Source organism: Dermacentor silvarum, chromosome 3 (assembly GCF_013339745.2).
Source record: "Dermacentor silvarum isolate Dsil-2018 chromosome 3, BIME_Dsil_1.4, whole genome shotgun sequence".
NCBI classification, from domain to species: domain Eukaryota; kingdom Metazoa; phylum Arthropoda; class Arachnida; order Ixodida; family Ixodidae; genus Dermacentor; species Dermacentor silvarum.
The window spans coordinates 153353697-153375658 of NC_051156.1; the positions used below are offsets into that span (position 1 = coordinate 153353697).

Sequence of the window (21962 nt, forward strand, 5' to 3'; positions counted from 1 at the left end):
CTCCCCGTGAAAGAGCGCGTCCCTCGCGCCCTTTCACTCGCACATACAGCGTTTGGCGGCGCGCGGCGACGATTACATCTCCATTGACGTCATACGGAACCTCACGGCAACGGCGACGGCGACGACGACGGCGACGCCGACGGCAGCAATCTGCTTTGGAGTGTCAATATAATTGCTATCGCAATAAAATGACAGTGACGTTGAACTTTGTGATCGCGGGTAACGCGCAAGCGCATGGACGCCGCGAACATGCACCGCGGCGTCGAAGCGCAAACGGAAAGGGCGCGAACGCGGTCGCGGACTTTATACATTGATCTCGACGGTGCGGCGCCTTGTGGCGTTAGCGCTTTCTATGCTTACCCAACGAGAAAAACCGCCCGTCCCGTAAGAAGATCGCTTTGAAGATTGAATTCAAGCGAATACTTCTTCGTGCTGCCTCTCGCTTCAACGCCAACTAAGCGGCGAGAACACAGCGCTGATGAAGCAATTAGCACTCGCCGCCCTCTCTGCCCCCATCACAGATCGCTTTCAAGATATAGTGGCCCGCGCGTGTCGCAACAACGCGAACTGAGCCAGACCAAGCTGTGAGGACACGGCGTGCACGAAGCTATCAGCCCGCGCCGCACTGTGTCCCCATCACAGATCTCCTTTCAAGATAGGGGCCCATGTGGCACCGCCATACGCAGCCACCGCCGGAGAACGGCTGGTCACGGTTGATAATCGTTCGACGCGGATGAATAAGGCGCTAAAGAGCGATACCGGCTTAATATGATCGGTACGTCATCAGCGCACATGGTGCCGCCAGCTGGAGTAGTTTACTTGCCTCGTCAATTCACCTTTCGCTGTCGTCCGCAGGTACCGTGGAGCAGAGCAAGTGTAAAATGCATACGTATACTTAGACAGCTCCCAGAGGTGTTCCTGCACAATTTTTTTATATGTAATTGGCAGACAATAGTCGAGGAGTGCGCACAAGTAGAGAGGGTTTTGGTGAATCCCAGATAGCACAGTGAGGCCGGTGGTGCAGGCGTCGGCGATTGGTCTAGTTACCCTTGCTTAGCTTGCAGCGGCTGGTCAAAAATTGCGGCAGCGTGCAACAAAATATTAAAAACACCGCTAAAACGCATCCTCAGAGAAATAAAGTTGCCAGAGCGATGTCGTATGTGTGCCGAACGTACTCAACATTGTTATAGTGCCATAAAAATGTTTCCAATCCAATCCAATCCACCCGGTGGCTCCGCATAACCGGTGCCAGTGCGATCGTTGGGCAGCCATATATTTATTCCTTCCGGAACGGCGCAGTCTGCTACTATTAAAAAAAGCGTTCGGTTTTGCGCGGCAAATTATTGCATTTATAGTGCTTACATTTCACTTTGAGGTAATATCCTTTCGCGGAATTGTGACGACGTGTGTTAGCCCTAAACATTTTGAGCAATAGCGTAAAAAGGCACACAACTATAGATAACTGTTGTGCTGGGTCTAATCATTGTTAATTAGTGTATATAATGTGGGCATTTCTTAGTGACTTCTTCGTTGGCTGCACATGTTCATCATCTCATCGGCTTCGTCGTCTTCATCGCTTGTGGGGACTCATCTTGAGACTGATCTGTGCCTCGTGTGTGATCGGCCCGCCGCGTCTTCGGGGCGTATTAAAGGTCGTGTAAACGCTACGTCGCAAGTGGTGGAGGTTGCTCCTCGGTTCCCCGTCCTCTGCTCGCCCGCTCTACCTCCTGGAGGTTCGCTCAGGTCCCCGTTTGTGCCAGCTGTCCGCCAACATGCCGCAGGACGAGCCATCTGGCACTTCTACGTCTACAATATTGGCTCCGCCTGCCGCAGCCTCTCCATCTTGGATCGTCAGTGGGCCCCAGCGCGACCCCCATCTGTTCGTTGGCTTTCGTGGTGAAGATGTGGAGGATTGGCTTGACAACTACGACCGGGCGAGTTCTGCTAACCACTGGGATGAGGTGATGAAGCTACGCCACGTCTCCTTCTATCTCACGGGCGTAGCGAAGATGGTTTTTCAACCACGAGATCGACCTCACCGACTGGAATAGTTTCAAACAGCAGCTCCGACAAGTTTTTGGTACTCCGGCTGTTCGTTCCGCCATCGCGAAGAAGACACACGACACTCGCAAACAACTTGGCGAGTCATATACCTCGTATATAGAGGATGTCCTCGCTCTCTGTCGACGTGTCAACGCTTCCATGGCCGAATCAGACAGAGTACGCCATATACTCAAAGGCATTGGGCATCTCACCTTCAATGCGTTGGCCATCAAGGACCCGGCTACTGTCGCTGATATTGTAGCTACGTGCCAGCGCCTCGACGAACTCGAATCTGTCCGATTGCCGCCCCCGGACACCCCTGACAACAACCCTACTACCGATCCCTCGTTGCGCGCAATGGTCAGCGCAATCATACGAGAAGAGCTGCAGTCTCTTGGCTTCTCGGCAGGTCCCATTCCTGCCCACGCCCTCAGTACCACTTTGCGTGATGTTGTCAAGGAGGAGTTGGCGTCTATGGCGGGTACTGCGTATACGGACCCTCTAGTCCCTAGGCCCCCACCAACGTACGCGCAGGTAGCCGCAGTTGCCCCAGCCCTCGTGTCATCGATGCCTCCGAAACCAACGTAGACGCACTTGGCTTCGATGTCTACCAGCACACCAAACCAACCTTACTTTCCGCCATGGCGTTCAACCCGACCTATATGTTACTACTGTGGATATCGTGGCCACATCGCACGTTTCTGTCGCAAGTGGCAGTAAGACGAGCGGCGCGGATTTGACACCTACGAACGGGACGACTTTTGTGCTGGGGCCTCCTTTCAAGGCCTTCCTCATGCACCGCGTTCCGACCACTCTCCATTGCCCCCTGCAACCTCCGCGACTGCTCCTAGCTACCGTCCTGCCAGACACCGCTCGCCATCACCCCTTCGTCGCTCTACCTCGCCACTTCGACCAGCCTCTCCATTCGCCGACCATCGCCAGGAAAACTAAATTATGCAGCTTTTGGAGGAAAAGCTGCATTGCTCGACAAGACAGAAATTCCTCCAGCGCGTCCGCATAACATGCTATCTGTTTTCGTAGAAGGAGTACCCGTGGAAGCCTTAATAGACACTGGTGCAAGTTTGTCAATTATTCACCGTGATTTGTGTTCGCGCCTCAGGAAAGTTACCACTCCTTACGATGGACCTACGCTACTCGCTGCTCAAGGGAGCGCGATTCGGCCTGCCGCCATGTGCACTATTCGTGTCTACATTGATAGAATTCTGCATTATGTACAATTCGCAGTGCTCAGTTCGTGTACGCAGCAGCTGATATTAGGATGGGATTTTCTTTCTACGGCGTCCGCTTCTCTCTACTGTCGGAAACGTGTTCTCCACATGACCGAAACCGCATATTCGCTTCCTACAGATGACGCACCACTTCGTTTCCTTGCTGCAGAAGACACCGAACTACTTCCTTGCCATCTGAGAATTGTTGCAATCGCGTCGGATGTCATTGACCATGGTGACGTGTTGGTACAACCATCTACGCACTGTCCCAGCAGAGGGATAGTCTTTGCATCAGGGCTGGTCCGGTTTGAGAATGGCTCCGCATTCGTCTGCGCTACCAACCCGACATCCGAAAAACTTCTGATCCTTAAGGGCACTACGTTGGCTTGCGTCACTACATCCGAGCATCTCTCTGTTGTTTCTGTTGAAGTGGCTTCCTCCGAAGCTCCTTCTGTTGGACGTTCCCCATCTCTCTCTGCCCTTGAAGCTGCCATCAGTTCCGACACAGTCACAGCAGTTGCTTGCTTTGCTGAAAAAGTATGAAACTTCGTTTGACGCACATGCCACTTCATTGGGACAGACTTCCGTCATCACGCATCGGATAGAAACAGATGGCGGGTCCATTGTTCGCCGTCGACCATATCGTGTCTCTCTCGCCGAGCGGAAAGTCATTGAAGAAAACGTCGACGACATGCTGCAACGGAGGATAATACGCCCCTCCGCTAGTTCTTGGTCATACCCCGTCGTTCTAGTACGGAAAAAAAGATGGCTCTGTCCGATTTTGCGTTGATTACCGGGCACTCAACAAGATCATGCGCAAGGATGTGTACCCTATGCCGCGCATAGACGATGCCTTGGATTCACTGCAGAATGGGTCACATTGTGAGCAAGGACGGCATTCGTCCTGATCCCGATAAGATTTCAGCGGTTCTTTACTTCCCTCGCCGCGAACGAACCAAAGATTCGCGCAGTTTCCTTGGCTTCGCTTCTTATTTTCGCCGCTTCATACGTGACTTTGCCTCAATAGCTGCCCCGTTGCACAAATTACTTGGGTCGGGTGTTCCCTTTGAGTGGTCTCCCGAATGCGAATCAGCGTTTACCCATCTGAAAAATTCCCTCACATCTGAACCAGTACTTCGCCATTTCGATGAAACCGCACCCACACTCCTACATACGGATGCTAGTGGTCATGGCATCGGTGGTATTCTCCTACAGCGAGATGAGTCTTTACGTGAGAGGGTCGTCGCCTACGCAAGCCGCGTACTGACGCACACTGAGAAGAATTATACCATCACTGAGAAGGAGTGCCTCACTGTCGTTTGGTCGGTACAGAAGTTTCGACCTTATCTTCACGGCCGCCATTTTACCATTGTTACGGACCACCATGCCTTATATTGGCTTTCCACGCTCAAGAACTTGTCTGGACGCCTCGGTCGCTGGATTATCCGTCTTCAAGAATACGACTTCACTGTTATCTACAAGTGTGGTAAAAAGCATCAGGACGCAGATGCGCTTTCTCGCTGCCCCCTTCCTACGACGCCATGCCATGGTTCCGCTCCTACCTTCCGCGACAAGCTTTCGGACCATCCTTCCCCGCATGTGTTGTCTTTAACCGATATTGACCAGAATCCTTCTGATGACCATGGATCGCTTATATCTCACCAACTCGCTGACTCCTACTGTCGACGCATCATAGACCGCTTTCAGGGAACTTTGCGCCCGCCCAACGCCTGCCTTCGTCGACAACTGCGCCCTGTACCGCCATATCTATCACCCTGACGGTCAACGCCGGGTGCCTGTTCTACCTCACTCTCTTCGCGTGCATGTACTTAATGCCTATCACGACGACATGACTGCTGGTCACCTTGGTTTCCAGAAAACGTACGACCGCATCAAAGGTCGCTCCTACTGGCCTGACTTATCCACAAGTGTAGCGCGGTACGTCGCTTCCTGCGCCATTTGGCAGCTTCGAAAGCTACCAACATCTGGTCAAAGCGGAGAGCTCCAACGGCTCCCGTGTCCGTCGGCACCATTCGAAGTCGTTGGCATTGACCTGTATGGTCCCCTTCCCACGACTCTCCCCGGCAATCGATGGATAGTGACAGCCGTCGACCACTTGACACGTTACACCGAAACAGCTTGCGTGACTTCGGTGTCGGCTTCTGAAGTGGCTGCGTTTATACTTCAAGCATTAATCCTACGTCACGGTGCTCCTCGTGTCATCCTTAGCGACCGTGGAAAGGCTTTCCTTCCACAAATTGTAGACTAATTGCTCCGTGCCTTCGGCACCACCCCCAAGACAACCTCCAGTTACCACCCTAAAGCCAACGGCTTGACTGAGCGCTTTCATCGCACGCTCTCCGACATGATAGCCATGTACCAATTGCATGTACATTCAACCAGACCCCACAAACTGGGACGCAATTTTGCCATTCGTGACTTTTGCGTACAATACCGCCGTACAACGCACACCTGGTTACTCGCCATTCTACCTCGTATATGGCCGTTCGCCCTCTTCTTTTCTTGACGTCTCTTTGTTCTCCGCCCCGGTCACTCTAGCTGCATCTTCTTGTGAACAATATATATCACGCCTCCTCAAATGTCGCCAGCTGGCCCGCATAAACACTGAAGCAAGGCAACATGACCGCAAGACGCATCCCACCACAACACCACGCATCCCACCGCGCAGTGTTTTTCCGCCAGGGTGATGAAGTGCTACTCCGGACACCAGTTCGCACTCCTGGCTTATGCGAAAAGTTTCAATTTCGGTTCACACGCCCATACATAGTCATAGAGCAGACTTTTCACGTTAATTATCGCGTCCAACCTATTGTGGTTCCAACTGACCGCCGCTGTCGCGCTGCCGAGATTGTCCACGTCTGACGCATGAAGCCTTTCACGAGGCGTTCGCCGCCCCTTTAAGTTGCGGCCAGGCTGGCCGCTCGCACTTGGGAGAAATTAGGGTGGGCATTTCTTAGTGACTTCTTCGTTGGCTGCACATGTTCATCATCTCATCGGCTTCGTCTTCATTGCTTGTGGGGACTCATCTTGAGACTGATCTGCGCCTAGTGTGTGATCGGTCCGCCGCGTCTTCGGGGTGTATTAAAGGTCGTGTAAACGCTACGTCGTCATACGTCATATCAGATGCGGAGTTTTTGCGGTTTTCCTGACGTCGCGCGATAGACAAGAGACGTGGGGTAGACAAACAAATTCGGACGATTAAGATACTCCCTAAGGCGAAATTTGAGCGCAGCTCTTTTCGTGTTTTGATTTGGCAATATATTGGCTGGCGCAGACAATATTTCGCGTGCGGCACGTTGCAAACAGCGCGAAGTGTGGCACGAGAGCTTCGCTAATGTGGAGATCGCGAGAGTCAGCGCGTGGGTGACGCCTTGGGGCGATTCACAGCAGCCGCTGCCGACGGACCTCCCCGACGACTCGCGCTACTCTGGAGCCATCTAGTAGCCATCTTCTCACGCTTTCGCTATACCCTCTTCCTCTTTCCACCTCCTGGTTGCGCTGCCCCATACTCTCCGCCTGCCTCCTAGCGTCTTTCATCCCCTGCTGCGCTCCGCGTTCGCTTTCCTCTTTCGCTGTGCTCGTTCGCTCGGTGACGTCGCCGCCGCCGACGACGCTAGCCGCAGAAACGGGGGCTTAAGAGCTGCGCTCTAAAATATTTGTGCAACCATGGAGTGCTAGTCGCATCAATGATATAGAAAAAAGCGGATAGCTTTGCGTTATAGCACCCCTGTTCCGTGCAATATGAAGGGAAATGCTTATTGGTGCGTGGCGATGTACTCGAAATTAAGTACCCAACATTTCAGTAAATCATCAAGACTCTAAAACTAACTCATGTAATGACAGTCATGTATATTTTGTTGGATAATTATTCCAAGGGAGCTTACTCTACTCAAATAAATAACAGCGCATTCTATACGTTAGAATGGACTTTACATGTAGCTTTATTGAGCGAAGAAAATAGGGTACTTACAATGAAGTAGAAATGCATACTGCGAGAAATATGACCGTCATTAAGCCAAAATATTTCATTTTTCGCCCTTTCTGTTCAGTTGATTTTCTGCACTCTCGTTAGCCGGCCTGTCGTCTTATATGCGCGCGCGTTCTACTGTTGTCACTAGACGATGCGTCGAATATATCGAGTGCAGAATATTTTTTATATGATACATTGTCGCTGACGAAAACCATATGCTTGCATTCCTTTGATATCCTTCTCTCCCGAATAAAGATCAAATGTTCGCCCTGCCATTCATAAATGTCAGCACCAACAAATCTTGTTGTATGCAGTCATGGTTTATAGAGCTTGATGAGAGCGAAAGATACTGCGCTGGAGTTTTCACATAGGAGCGATCCATCATGTGCGCTTCTTTCTCTGTGTATTAATTTGCATCTGGCATTTCGAATATTCTGTACTGCACACATAGTCTAATCTTACCTTCCTCTTCATTTTGTTCTTGTACGCGCCGAACATCATTTATTTGACACAGGACTTGTATGCATGATAACGATGCCGAAAGTCAGGGTCGCAAGAAAGCATAATAACTCAACTAATGCAGTACGAGCGCAGAAAAATTAGGTAATATTGTATTGTAAATATAAATTATTTAAAAAATCACGGCATATCCACGAAGTGAATGATGATGAATGGGCGAAGCACCGGGGGATCATTCGGGTAAACCACAGCTACGGACGAGAGATAAAGAGAGCGCGCGTCGGGAACGAGAGAGAAAATTACACCATCTTCCCGTAGGGGAACCCTGAGTAGTATGCGAAGCAGCCATGGGATCGACTCAAGGTAGTTTTATCAGCTGTATAAACTTGGACATGCAGCAGCACCAGCAACGCGCAGAACTGTTGTCGACGCCGTCGGCGTTTTGCCCGCGTTCGCGCCGAACGCGCGCAAAGTGGAACCAGAACCGGAAGTGGAACCGGAACCGGAAGTGGAACCGGAAGTGCAACCGGAAGCGGAACCGGAACGCCATCTAGTGAACACTTCATAAAACTACAGGTGGCTACATTTGATTTTGAGCAAATAAGCAGCAACCAAACTACAGGTTGCTGCTTATTTGCTGAGTGGGCGTGGGTCTGTCCTTCCTCCGACATCGGAGGAAGGACAGACCCTCGCCCTAAGGAGCTTCGCCCCTAAAATGCGATGGCAGTATTAAATAATTTATATTAGCCTGCCTTCAGGCTAATATTTTTCGTAATGCTACAGAACAATACAATACCTTTGTAATTATGTAATGAAAAAAATGAGCTACTGATATTTGAACAGATCTTCTATGGTGGTTTGAATGATTTGAATTTGTTGCCAGGTTATTGGCAGTTGGGTGAATTCAGATAAGAACGAACGCGTGGTCCTGGCCACCATTCCTGATTTCGATGAAATTCGCTTTAGGCGCAGATATTGGGCCCAGAACAATGATTCCCAACTTAGTTGGGAATCATTGTTGGCAATCAAGCAACACTTATATTGCTCGGAACGTCATCAGCGCACCTGGCGCCGCCGGCTGCAGTAGTTTTCTTGCGTCATCAGTTCACCTTGTGCCGCTGCCCGCAGCAGTTCGCGTCGCCGCAGCGCTGTCAATTATACTAGTTGGATCAGGTTTAATATCACTGGTACTGACACCGGGCTGCGTGCAGATGAGCAAGTGGCACAACACTTACGCATAGTTATACAACTTGCGTGAATTTTTACCGTTGCTTTCGGTTGCTGCTTATTTGCTGAGTATCTTTCCATCGTTCTGCTGGGTAACATCGCCGTGTTTCAGCATGCACACGAAGTTTTTGTGGGTATGTTCTTGCTGGTTTTGTTTGTTGCTTGCTACGCTTTCGACATGGCTAAAACTATATTATTCCTCGTTGTTTTCATATGAGCTTCAAACTATTTCGCTTCAGCCTGCACTAGTTCTCGTACTTTCTAGCTGTAGAATGTTTGTTCTTTTTACTCGCCGCGGTGGTTTGTCGGCTATGGTGTGGCACTGCTAAGCACAAGGGTGCGGGATCAAATCCCGTCCGCGGTGGCCGCATTTTAATTGGGGCAAAATGCAAAAAAAAAAAAAAAAAACATGTCCCGGGCATTGAGGGCACGGTAAAAATCCCCTGGTGGGCTAAAATAATTCAGAGCTCCCACTACGGTGTGCCTCATAGTCAAAATGTTGTGCCACAAATCATTTTTTCCACTCGGCAAACGAGATTATGCGTGCAAGTTGGCGAAGCTGCCTCGCAGTGTCGTTCCTAGTGAGCGAAATGGCAACGCATTAGTCATCGTCATGAGATGCTCGAGCAGCTTTCTCTTAGCGACCATTTTCAGTAATACCATAATGGGCAGATAAATATTTGAAAGAATACCTGCCAATCATTTTATTTAAATTGGCAATGAGGTTCCACAATTTTCCCGTGAGTGGGTCACGAGTTCTACTTTTGAGCAACGACTGCACACTTTGAGGCGTAGAAGACGGCCAATTTTTCAGGACTCCTTTAATCGACCTTTTGAAGGACACTGCGGAGAGCCGCGAATTCTGCAGTTGTAGAAGTTGTGACATGCAATATTTTGATTCGTTTAACGGAGAGGTTTACGTCGCGAATCTGCACAGTGGGCTATGGCAGAAGCTGTATTCGAGGGCTCCAGATTGCTTTGACTATTCGAGTTTCTTCACAGTGCATCCAAAGCACGGTACAGGATCGTTTCTTGCATCCCGCTCACATCGATCCCGCAATCTCGTGCTCAGCTGCCCACCACCACAGCTACTGTGTGGCTACTGCAGCACACGAGACTTGTAAAAAAATCAATTGTATCTAGTGCTTCGAGCAGGATAAATTGTTCTCAGTGCTTTATGTTTTGTGCAGGGACGCCCCTTTTAATAAAGAAACGAAGAAAATATTTTATCTATGTCAAGGATGAAGACTAGGGCTGATGGCTATCAATTCTATATATGGTTAACAAAGACTAAGGCGCAATTCGCTCATAAATGCTGTTAGAATTCCATTCAGGTATGACAAAAGTGTCCACATTTTAGGATATCAGGTTTCATAGATTGTGGTTTTGCACCTGACTTCATGTGTTACTTATTAAACTATGCTTTCGAAAGAACGCCAAGATGCAGTAATTTATTGGAGGTTTAGCCATGTTTACAGTGAATCCGCGGTGGCATCAAACACCAAGTAATTTCCTTGTGCATTATATTTATTCCAAGTCAAATATGGACATGCACTGGTAATCGTGCTTCCGTCGCCTACACGTGCATCCAATACCGCAAAAGCCAAGAAATGTCTTTTGGGGTTCGCACTGCAAAAAGTAAAGTTTGTATTTTTAGGAAACGGTAACTGCAACACAATAAATATATAACAATAAGTCTCATATATTATGACACCATAGTGAACACGCATAATGAAACACTGCAATAACAGTATAAAAGGAATGCATGCATTGATTTGGCGAATTTGTAGCCACAACTAAAAGCAAAACCCCAATGATAATAGAGGCCAACACAGTCCCAGACGTCGAGTCTTAGCACACATGTCAAGTTCATCAACGGTGATACTTGGTTCCCAGAATAATGAAGAGAGAAGAGAGAGAGAAAAGGAAAAAAACAAAGTAACCATTTATTACCTCAAGACCGTCTTACATCAAGAAAAATTAGAAGGTCTTGTTCACCTTTATTTTGTTTTTATTTATTACATACTGCAGACGCTTGGGTCCAACAAGGTGGGCCGTTTCATCATTACAAGGATTCCTAGCCATGGACAGTTCATTCGTACAAGAAAGAACAATAAAAACATATTTGATGTATTATACTCGTATATTTTTATCATAGAATGAATAATTATTTCAAATATTTATTGACAATTATTGGTCACGGAATTATCCACAACAGAAAACTTTCTCCGCTGAAACCAAAATGCTACTATAGGCTATGTGTTACGTTTACCGTGTGTAAATAAGAATTTGGAGGAACCAAATTTGCGGAGCATATATGTTTCCATGTGCAGCACAGGATTAATAAATAAATAATTTAAGGTAACCCATATGGTAGTTCCGGCAAGGTAACCATATTATCTGGGTGATTTCGCTGCTCAATATGGCTGCTCAGGCTCAAGGAGTAGGCTGTATACAATATTCACGAGTGATCGATAGTTCCGACATAAAAGGCGAGAAATAAGGACACGTAGTAATGCATACGAGTAAAAAAATGTCTTGATCGAATCAACTGTCGCGCACTGCACATACTAATGCGTTAATGAGCACACGTCCAGCTGATCGAGCACAGGTGAGAGTTATGGTAATTGTAATATGGCAGACATTTAATCTCATAGTTGTGCATGACGGCAACACAGAGAAATCGATAAGTTGTGGTAGCTGCCTTTAGGATTAGTAATGTACGCATGATCCCTAATCATTATTGCAATAGTGCAATATCGCCATATTGCAATTGCACCAATACTAAGGCCTAGAGATGTTCTTGGGCACTTTCAAAAATAAATGGAATGAAATTATCATCAGTATCAGTCTATCTTTATGTACACTGTAGGACAAAGGCTCTCTCTGCGATCTCCAAATACACCTGTCTTGTGCTAGTTGATTCCAACTTGCGACAGCTGATTTCCTAATGTCATCCCCCCACCTAGTTTTCTGCCGTCCTTGACTGCGCTTCCCTTCTCTTAATATCCATTCTGTGACTCTAATGGTCCACCGGTTATCCATCCTACGCATTACATGGCTTGCCAGCTCATTTTTTTTCTTGTTATGCCAAGTAGAATATCGGCTAACCCCGTTTTCTTTCTGATCCACACCGCTCTCTTGCTGTTTCCTAATGTTATGCCTAATATTTTTCGTTCCATCGCTTTTTGTACGGTCTTTACCTTGTTCTAGAGCTTCTTTGGTTCTGCCCCTTACCTTAGCAGCTGAAGAATGCAGTAGAACACTTTTTTTTCAACGACAGTGGTAAGCTCCAAACCAGGATTTGGCGATGCCTGCCGTATGTTCTCCAACCCATTTTTATACCTTTGTATATTTACTTCTCATGATACGGGCCCTCTATGAGTAATCGACCTAGATAAACGTGCTCCTGTACAGGCTCTAGAGGCTGACTGGCGAGCATGAATTCTTGATTTCTTGCAAGGTTATTGAACATTATCTCCCTTCGGCGCATTATTCTTCGTCCGAACTCTTACACTTACTCGGTTAAGGTACTCAATCATTTCACGTAATTCGTCCCCATTGTTGCTGAATAGGATAGTCATCTGCAAACCGAAGGTTTCTGAAATATTCGCCCTTGATCCTCACTCCTAAGCCTTACCAGTTCAAGAGCTTGAATACTTCTAGGCATGCAGTGAATAACATGCTTGCATGCACTGAATGCTGGCCATGAGCAAGTGATCACATGTTACGTATATATATATATATATATATATATATATATATATATATATATATATATTGTCAAGCTGGCGATACTAAAATAGACTGTAAACAAAGGTAAAACTGGCGCAGCTAGCGCACGAAGCAGGAGATTATGATTCAATAAATGAGTGCTTCTGTAAAGTCGATGAAAACATATCCGACATGCTCACGTGATGAGTTTGTAATTTAGTGTTAACGGGTAATGCAATTAAAGATAGATCTGTCATGATGCAGCCAGAGCCAAACTGTATCTCTGCTATTAAGTTGATTTTATCTTGACATGTCAGCATCACCATTCACAAACTAGCAAAAAAGACGGATAGCGTCATCGGTCTAATCAAGCGAGTAGCTAACAGAAGGAGAGGCCTGAGTGAAGAGAATCTGATAAGGCTAGTCCACGCTTTGTTGTTATGCCAGTTCACGTACGTAGCGGCCATGCACGTCTGGAAGAGGGCCGAGCGAGACAAGCTAAACGCCATGATGAGGAGGGGGATCAAGAGCGCGCTCGGACTACCAAACTATACACACGCACCGACTGACTTCTGCAGTTGGATATTCATAATACACTGGAAGAAATTGCAGAAGCACAAGAAAGGGCACAGATTCTCAGACTCTCCGGCACCACGGCGGGCAGACGACTCCTAACAGAGATGGCCCCGGCTAAGGTCGAAGACTCCTACCAGGGTCTTCCGAAAGAGCAGAAAGACCACATCATCATATTGTCACGTAGCAGTGACGCTGAAGTAAACAGTCGTAAAAGCTGTGTATGACGGAACTGATTCTTTATTGGGCGAACCTGTGCCCACAAAAGCAAGCTACACTCGAAGCACAACGAAAGCGGCGAACACAGTCGGCGATCGTCGAAAATCTGATCAGCGGCGAAACGCGTCGGCTTTTATACCTGAGTCATCGAAGGTTCCAGATTAATCCCTGATGCCCGCGTGTCTTCCAGAAAGTTCTAGACAATTCGCGTCGGTCAGACAATCAGGTAACATAAGCGTCGGTGAAAACAGGCAACGGAAAGAAGCATCGATAACGTTCTAGAAACTTCCGATACAGGCGTGTCCTGCGCCGAGCGTTAACGTTTAACATTTGTTAGCCGGTGGGAAGCGGCCACCGGTGAAAGATAAACATGTATACGTGTCAATACCCTCCCCTTAAAAAGCATCGTCCCGATGCCAGAAACAAACGCGAAAGCGAAAACCAAACGACGCGTAATAAAGAAAAAAAAAAGAACAAAGTAACAAAATACCTAAGCTCGTCAGCGGGCGTAGAAAGGCTTAAGACGCACCACGTGGACGACTTCGGGTCGTGCGCGGTGCCGCTGTGATTGCGAAATGCCGTCTGGCGCGACCTCATAGTCCAGCGCGCCAATCCGTCGAATAATCTTGTAGGGTCCGAAATAGCGTCATAACAGTTTCTCGCTAAGTCCTCGCCGGCGTATCGGAGTCCAGACCCAAACACGGTCGCCGGGCCAGTACTCGACGTAGCGTCGTCGAAGATTGTAGTGTCGGCTGTCGGTCCTCTGCTGGTTCTTGATGCGCAGGCGGGCGAGCTGTCGACCTTCTTCGGCACGCTGCAAATAGGTGGCAACATCGAGATTTTCTTCGTCGGTGACGTCCGGTAGCATGGCGTCAAGTGTCGTTGCTGGGTTCCTACCGTAGACCAGGTGGAACGGCGCCATGTGCGTCGTTTCTTGCACGGCCGTGTTGTATGCGAAGGTCACGTAAGGAAGGATGGCATCCCACGTCTTGTGTTCGACGTCGACCTACATTGCCAGCATGTCGGCGATGGTCTTATTTAGGCGCTCGGTGAGGCCATTCGTCTGCGGGTGGTAGGCGGTGGTCCGTCGATGGCTTGTCTGGCTGTATCGCAGGATGGCTTGAGTTAGTTCAGCCGTAAAGGCCGTACCTCTGTCGGTGATGAGGACTTCTGGGGCACCGTGACGCAGGAGGATGTTCTCAACGAAGAATCGGGCTACCTCGGCAGCACTGCCTTTGGGCAAGGCTTTTGTTTCTGCGTAGCGGGTGAGGTAGTCCGTAGCTACGACGATCCATTTATTCCCGGACGTCGACGTCGGAAAAGGCCCCAGTAAGTCCATCCCAGTCTGCTGGAACTGTCGGCGAGGTGGCTCGATCGGCTGTAGAAGTCCCGCTGGCCTTGTCGGCGGTGTTTTGCGTCGCTGACAGTCTCGGCATGTCCTTACGTAATGGGCGACGTCGGCAGAGAGGCGAGGCCAGTAGTATTTTTCTTGTATCCTCGCGAGCGTGCGGGAAAAACAGAGGTGTCCAGCCGTTGGGTCGTCATGGAGAGCTTGCAGAACCTCTGGACGCAATGCTGAGGGTACCACGAGGAGGTAGTTGGCTCGGAGAGGCGAGAAGTGCTTCTTTAGGAGAATGTCATTTTGCAAGAAAAACGACGCCAATCCTCGCCTGAACACCTTCGGCACAATGACGGTCTTGCCTTCCAGGTAGTCTACAAGGCTCCATAGTTCCGGGTCGGCTCGCTGTTGTTCGGCGAATTCGTCGGCACTGATGGGTCCCAAGAAAGTGTCGTCATCCTGGTCGTCCTGTGGCGGCGGTTCGACGGGGGCGCGAGACAAGCAGTCGGCGTCAGAGTGCTTTCGGCCGGACTTGTAGACGACGGTGATATCGAATGCTTAAAGTCTCAGACTCCATCGTGCGAGGCGACCTGAAGGATCCTTCAAGTTAGCTAGCCAACACAAGGCGTGGTGGTCGCTCACAACTTTAAAGGGCCTGCCATAGAGGTAGGGGCGAAACTTTGATGTAGCCCAGATGATGGCGAGGCACTCCTTTTCTGTTGTGGAATAATTTGCTTCCGCCTTCGATAGCGACCGGCTAGCGTAACTTACAACCCTTTCTAGTCCGTCAGTCCTCTGCACAAGCACGGTGCCGAGCCCTACGCTGCTTGCGTCGGTGTGGACTTTGGTATCGGCGTTTTCGTCGAAATGCGCAAGTATTGGCGGCGATTGCTGGCGTCGCTTCAGTTCTTCAAATGCTTCGACTTGCGGCGTCCCCCACTTGAACTCGACGTCGGCCTTCGTGAGATACGTCAGTGGCTCAGCGATCCATGAAAAATTCTTGACGAAGCGCCTGTAATAGGCGCACAGTCCAAGAAACCTACGCACTGCCTTGTCGGCAGGCGGAGGAAAGTCAGTGATGGCCGCAGTTTTCCGTGGGTCAGTGCGTACTCCAGACTTGTTGATTACGTGGCACAAAAACAAAAGCTCCTCATATGCGAAACGGCACTTTTCTGGCTTCAACGTCAGTCCGGAGGCCTTGATTGCTTGCAGGACTGTTGCAAGGCGCCGGAGGTGGTCTTCGAAACTTGAGGCAAACACAACGACGTCGTCCAAGTATACGAGGGAAGTCTGCCACTTCAAGCCTGCCAGTATGGTATCCATGACCCGTTGGAAAGTCGCAGGTGCCGAGCAAAGACCAAATGGCATGACCTTGAACTCGACAGTCCGTCTGGTGATATAAAGGCAGTCTTCTCCCGGTCCCTCTCGTCGACTTCGATTTGCCAGTAGCCGATTTTGAGGTCCATCGACGAAAAATACTTTGCGTTGTAGAGTCGATCCAAGGCGTTGTCAATCCGTGGGAGAGGGTATACGTCCTTCTTCGTGATTTTGTTGAGGCGACGATAATCGACACAGAAACGTAAGGTTCCATCCTTCTTCTTCACTAACACCACGGGGGATGCCCACGGACTCTTGGACGGCTGGATGATGTCGTCGCGTAGCATTTCGTCGACTTGTTGCCTTATGGCTTCGCGTTCGCGCGCCGAAACTCGGTACGGATTCTGACGGAGTGGGCGGACGTATTCGTCGGTTATGATGCGGTGCTTGGCGACAGGGGTTTGTCGCACTTTGGACGACGACGAGAAGCAGTCCTTGTATTGCAGGATCAGAGCTTTTAGTTGTTCTTTCTTATGCCTGGGAAGGTTCTGATTGACGTCGAAAGTTGGTTCAAGTACTACAGTCGTCGTTACAGGTGCACTAGAATCCGTGAAGGCGAAAGCACTGCTGGCTTGTACTATTTCGTTGATGTAGGCGACCGTGGTGCGTTTGTTAATGTACTTGTATTCGTGGCTGACGTTCGTGAGCATCACTCTTGCTTTCCCTTCACGTAGCTCAGCTATGCCTCTAGCGACGCAAATTTCACGGTCGAGCAGTAATTGATGGTCGCCCTCGAAGACGCCCTCCATGTTTGCAGGCACTTCGGTACCGACGGAAATCATTACGCTGGAGCGAGGCGGAACGGTGACTTGTTCTTCTAGCACATTCAAGGCATGGTAACTGATGTTTGTATCTGGTGGTATCGCGTTGTACGTTGAAAGCGTTATTGACTTGAACCTAAGTCGATGACTGCACCGTGTTGGTTTAGAAAGTCCATGCCTAGGATGACATCCCTGGAGCAGTGCTGCAGGATTACGAAGCTCGCCGGGTAAGTGCGGTTGTTTACCGTGACTCACGCTGTGCAGATTCCAGCCGGTGTTTTTAGGTGGCCTCCCGCTGTCCGGATATCGGGTCCTTGCCAGGGCGTCTTGACCTTCTTTAACTTGGCGGCGAACGCGCCACTGAAGACGGAATAGTCGGCGCCAGTGTCGACGAGAGTGGTGACGTTATGACCATCGATGAGCACGTCTAGATCGGTAGACCGGCGTCTGGCGTTGCGGCTAATTCGTGGCGTCGGATCACGGCTGCGTCGGCTTGCTCTGCTGCTGCTACGTGGCGTCAGAAGGTCTTCTTTCGGCGGCGAAGTGTTGTCAAGGCTGTTGCTAGGCGGCGTGCTGATATCTCGTCGTGATGATTCGCGACTCATCGTCGTCGGTGGCGGCGGAGGATCTTCGTCATTGCGTCGTACAGCAACCGCACCTCCATCGGTTGCTGCTTTCAGTTTCCCGGGTAAGGGCTTTGAGATCGGCCCCGAGTGGGACTGGTGTACTGACGACGATGGGGCGAGATGTAGCGGCCTGGTGACGACGAGCGTGAGGGTCGTCGTGGTTGCCACTGAGCTCCGGTGAGGTATTAGTAAAACTTTCTGCTGGGCGAGTTGGTTCATACTTGCAAAGGAGATGGTTGAGGTAGTCGGCGATGTCACGTGGTCGCTCGCCAAGCTGTGGACGTGGCGCGTTGATGGCGAACCCTCGTAGGCCCATCTCGCGGTATGGGCATCGGCGGTAGACATGGCCGGCTTCCCCGTAGTGATAGCAGAGAGGGTGGTGGTCGGGGGAGCGCCAAATGTCCGTCTGCCTCTGGTAGCTGCGCTGGGCGACGGGCGGGCGTGCTGGCGGCGGCGGCGGTGGACGACGGAACTGCGGCGTTACGGGGCCCTGGCGAGAGCGCGGAGGGGGGCCTTGACGACGGGCGACGGCGGTGTAGGTCGTCGCTTCCGGCTGGGGTAGCGGCGATTCGAGAAGTCCTAGCGATTGCTGGATTTCCTCCCGCACGATATCGGCGATGGAAGCAACTTGAAGCTGCGACGACGGTAGCAACTTCTGCAGCTCTTCGCGTACTATCGCCCTGATGGTGTCTCGTAGGTCATCGGAGAGTCCTTGGATTTCGGCGTAGTGTGGCGTTGAACGGCGATTGTATTGCCGGTTGCGCATGTCCAGTGCTTTCTCGATCGTCGTAGCCTCCAAGAGAAAGTCTTGGACTGTCGTAGGTGGATTCCGCACCAGTCCGGCGAATAGCTCCTGCTTAACTCCCCGCATGAGCAAGCGAACTTTCTTGTCTTCGGGCATAGTGGGGTCGGCGTGCCGGAACAATCGAGTCATTTCTTCGGTGTACATACCGATGCCCTCATTCGGGAGCTGTACACGGTTTTCCAGCAAGGCTGCGGCTCTTTCTTTACGGACGACGCTCGTGAAGGTGTCCAGGAATGCGGCTCGGAATAGGTCCCAGGTGGTTAGTGCGCGCTCACTATTCTCGAATCAGGTTCTGGCGCCGTCTTTAAGCGAGAAGTAAACATGGCGCAGCTTTTCGTCGCAGTCCCACTTGTTGAACGTAGCGACCCGGTCGTATGCCTCCAGCCAGCTTTAGGGGTCTTCACATGGTGAACCGCGGAACGTCGGCGGCTCCCTGGGTTGTTGCATCACGACTGTAGATGTTGGCGCAGGGGCTGTCATGGTAGCTGCTGCTGAGGTCGTGACTTTTGTCCTCTTGGTCTTGTCGGGTAGGGGTTCGTACTCCAGTGGCAGGTTCAGTAGCCTACGGCTTGCCCGCTGGTCGGGGTAGGCGTCGACGTCTTCTGGATGGTGTGGGCTTGGCTCACGGCTGGGCGGGGGGGGGGGGGTCCGGTACAAGGACATAAAAGCACCTCCACCAGATGTCACGTAGCAGTGACGCTGAAGTAAACAGTCGTAAAAGCTGTGTATGACGAAACTGATTCTTTATTGGGCGAACCTGTGCCCACAAAAGCAAGCTACACTCGAAGCACAACGAAAGCGGCAAACACAGTCGGCGATCGTCGAAAATCTGATCAGCGGCGAAACGCGTCGGCTTTTATACCTGAGTCATCGAAGGTTCCAGATTAATCCCTGATGCCCGCGTGTCTTCCAGAAAGTTCTAGACAATTCGCGTCGGTCATACAATCAGGTAACATAAGCGTCGGTGAAAACAGGCAACGGAAAGAAGCATCGATAACGTTCTAGAAACTTCCGATACAGGCGTGTCCTGCGCCGAGCGATAACGTTTAACATTTGTTAGCCGGTGGGGAGCGGCCACCGCTGAAAGATAAACATGTATACGTGTCAATATGCTCCACCCCGTGCAATATGCATCCCCAGCGCAACGTGGAAAGAAGGAAGGCCAGGGCCGTGGCGCTCCTACGCCGGGTGACAGAACTCCCTGGCGGCAGCTGCTTCGATGACGCGGCCAAATATGGCAACAGCAAAATTTCACAGTAGTGTCCATCAACCACAGGGGTTCGACCGTTAACGCAGCTTCGGTATGAAGCACGTCTTCATGTGCGGCCGAGCAAGTGGTCATTGCATTGGCCCTGCTGGACGACAAACATGCCAACATCTTCAGTGACTCCAGGCAGCCATCCGCGCCTTCAGCGTTGGCGCCGTGTATAAGGAAGCCTGTCGCATGAATATCCAGATATGAAACGAACGCTTGTATCAGTGGCGCTCATTCGAATATATATATAGTTACTTCGTATATAGCTGATACTTTGTTGATAAAAGTCATACGGAAGCCTCAAAAAAGACGTTTTTCCAAATACATCAATGAACTTTTACTTACAGGAGCTCTTGTACATAACCTGATAGCCACGTTTTGTAGCGCCGTGTACCACATTGGTGGGTCGGTGCGTGCCTGCGAAAAGCTAAAAAAAAAACTGTTTGTTTTTGCAAGAAAAGTGCTTTGCTCAAAACATGCCATATATTTATTTTTCTGCTTCTTAAGGTGAATAAAAAGAAGTAACGTTGTGATGGTGCACCTAATGGGTGAAATGTACCAAAGGTTTATGAACAGAAGAAAAATGAACATGGTTCATCAATATTTCTAAGAATTTTGTTTGTTGAAAAATTACCTGCTGAAATTTTCATTGGAATAGGGCCTAGATGAGTGTCTTTAGAACATATGCGAGACAGAGACTGTGCAAAATGTGCTTGCGCACGAAGGTTTCGTGCGAGCGCGCAGTGCGTGCATGCTGCACATACTGCGTGTTAGACAATTGGCAGATAGTTCATTGCAATATAGCATTGTCCCCTCTCTCTATCTGTTCCCACTTACCCGTGTGTGGAATAGCGGGCTACATATGCGCTCTCCTGGCCGACCTACGTATTTCTTTCTCTTCATTAAAAATATTCTCGCCCTCTTCCTTGTCGAGTCCAAGTGTATCGTCAAAGCGGCGCGCCGTGCTTTTTGCAGTGCTTTCTGCCAAAGACCATGCGATTTCTTTCGCACGCGTTCTTCCTTTAGAAAGTACTCATTTTTTTCCCTGAAGTGAAGAGCGATAAGAGGGCTGTATATTAGCGCGCGAAGCGTCTCGCGCGTTTACTTAGAACCTTATAACATCGGCTACGTTCCAATAAAGCGGCTCGTAATATATGATCCCATGGCGGCTAGAGCATGGCATTGGCGCACACTATTTATTTATTTATTTAAAAATACCTTACAGGCCCCTAGAGGCATTGTGTAAGGGGGGAGACTACAATCAAAGGTAACTTAAACAATAGGTAAAATACACATGAGAATACATATACAAAAATATCGGGTAATAAATGCGTTAATATACAGTATTAAAGTGTTTCAGTATGTACAAGGAACAAACCGAACGCTTTTGGAAGTTGACAGCTCATTCAACAACAAAATTTCACACAGAAAAACATAATCAATAAAATTACAGAGAGAGCAAGACATAGTTAGACTATAAGAAAACAATATTTAACGCGTAGTTGCACATTACTAACGGGAAAGGCATAGACAAAAATAATAAGTTAGGTTATGTGGAATTGTTAGAAAAATGCGTTGTAAGAAGAAGCCGGAAGTTTTCCTGATCCCTCTATAAAACTAAGGCGTTAGGAAGGTCCTTCCAAAGACGAATGATATAGTTTGATATAGATATGGTAATAAAATACGGAGCTGCGAGGCGTGTGTGACGTCACAAATATTAGGGTGTGCCGGTGACACACTTTCCTACGTCATAATCTCATAGTTGATGTCACTATGAAAACTTAAGCCTGAGTATGTCCCGCACAGTGGCACAGGAGCTTTTCGGACATAGCGAAGTGGTAGCCGAAAACAAGGCAAATGGAGGCGTAGCGTGCTCACTCAAGGGCTGCAGAAGATAGCGCTAACCTTTCCTTTTCCAAACAAACCACTTAGTAGTAGTGGCTCCAAACAGGTGCTAGGTATACACTAAAACACCGCGTAAGTCTCGATGCCTGTCAGTAAGACATGACGTGATAAAACACGTTGGGTAAACATTTTTATTGCGATAGCAATTATATGGACACTCAAAAGCAGATTTCTGCCGTCGGCGTCGCCGTCGCCGTCGCCGTGAGGTTCCGTATGACGTCAATGGAGATGAAATCGTCGCCGCGCGCCGAACGCTGCATGTGCGAGTGAAAGGGCGCGAGGGACGCGCGCTTTCACGGGGAGTGAACGCACGGCGCAGAACAAACGCGCGTTCTGCGCTGTGCTCCCTTAGGGCTGCAGAAGTAGGCGTCTCTTTCCTCCTCTACAATCACCATATATGTAGAGTAAACGTACCTTCTTCCGACGCGCGAAAGGCCGT

General features: G+C 49.5%; 1 long non-coding RNA gene across 1 annotated transcript in view; it reads right to left on the reverse strand.

The window, feature by feature from the left end:
* Nucleotides 1–21962, reverse strand: part of LOC119445942 (uncharacterized) — a 41606-nt gene that overhangs the window by 18446 nt on the left and 1198 nt on the right. The gene's annotated exons all lie outside the window — the stretch shown is intronic.